Source organism: Cyprinodon variegatus, unplaced genomic scaffold (genome assembly GCF_000732505.1).
Source record: "Cyprinodon variegatus isolate N-32 unplaced genomic scaffold, C_variegatus-1.0 Scaffold719, whole genome shotgun sequence".
Taxonomy (NCBI): domain Eukaryota; kingdom Metazoa; phylum Chordata; class Actinopteri; order Cyprinodontiformes; family Cyprinodontidae; genus Cyprinodon; species Cyprinodon variegatus.
In genome coordinates, this window is record NW_015151172.1 from 380,788 (window position 1) to 382,505 (window position 1,718).

Below are 1,718 nucleotides of genomic sequence, written 5' to 3' on the forward strand. Positions count from 1 at the left end.
GTGGAGAACTTTAAATTGAACACAAGAAGAAGTTCCATTCACACAGTTAAAAGCTCTATCCCAGGTCTCATCTTTTTTTTTACAATAAACCCCAGTCAATAGCGACGGATGGGAAATCACACTTTCTGATGTAGCTCTTTCCTACTCTTAACAAACTCAGCAGGGATTGCTGGAAAGTCAATGACTCAGTACAGTTGGTTGATTGCTTACATTTATAACATCCGTCCAGTTGGGATTACAAGCTTACCTTGAATAAGTTATACATTTGAGATCAGATTTAACGTTTGTCATAGTAGTTCTGTAGAAATGTAATTTAAATAGTTGTAATTGCATTTAATACCCTATTAATAGAATTGAAGCTATATCAATAAATTAAAAAAGAAGTGGACTAAATTACTGCACATAAACTGCCCAATATATGTGATTATTGTTGTTTTCAATTTAGCTGGGACACTAATGATTTGGACAAATGGATTATTTTTTTTTTTTTTTTGGGGGGGGGGGGGGGGGGGGGGGTCTTTAACTGAAGCAGACCTCAACAATGAAGTGTAGTGTTAAGGAGATTAATATGGGATTATGCTCTTCTGCTCTGTCTGGGAAGAATAGGTGGCAGAATACAAAGGAACACGTTTGAAATATTGTTAACTTTGTTTTACATTCTGCACAAACATGGTTTAAAATGATTTCAATTCCCTTTCATCTCCAAATTGAAGTTGTACAGTGAAGGCAGACTGTAGTGTGGAATAATATCTCCATTCAGAGGGGAAACAGAGCTGTTTCCTGGCAAAACAAGCAGAAATGTCCTGCAGTTGGACAAACATCCGGCCCAGTTCAGCTATCAGGACTACATGACTGAAGTTTATAACCTCAGGTGAAACAGTTCCACAGAGAGCATAAGGAAATGATCGTATATATTAATATATCCGAGTCTTCCTGCAGTGATTTCAGCATCCAACGCCTAACGGACAACAATAGCGATGCCAAAACACACAGATAGCAGGCTGAGCGTTCAGAGCATTGATCGCTTCAGTTCGGAGATAAGAAAAAGGATTTCATTATGAAAATGCGTCAAAAGGCGTGGCTGCCTTTTGTGTTTTGATGGATTTCAGCGATGTGATGGAAGATGTGTTGGTTTGGCAGCACGGAGCTCCATATTTGAACACATTCCGTCGGTCAGGCGATGGTGAATCATCCTGACAGGAGCGGACATGGCAGATGCAGCTAACCCACCTTAAGCGCTGATTTCCTTCCATTCACCGGCGATAGAAACGCTCGGACCGGTAGATAACGGTTCGGTCTCTGCGGTGCTAGTTTCCAGCTCTTGGTGTCTCCTCCCACGTTAATATCATTCAGAAAGCAGCTGAATTCGAGGTACAGATAAACAGATTGGCGCCTCTTCCTCGTTCGCTTTCATCAACTGGTATCAGTGTAACATTTTTAACAGACAATGTCAACAGTGCGGCCCGTTAATCCCCCTTTACCGGTGAGCAAAGCGTGACGTCTGGATAGCTGCTTCTCCTGCTCGGCGGGCGGCGCTGAATTATTAATGAGAGGGGCGTGGCCTGCCAGGCAGATCAACTACTGGGCTGCTCAGGAGCCGAATGAGGCCCTCTAGTGGCCGAAGAAATAAATGAAAGGTCCTTGTTTATTTTTTAATGTAGCTCGATGACACGTCCCTACGGAAGAGGATTAGGGCCACTGGAAAAAAAAAAAAAAAA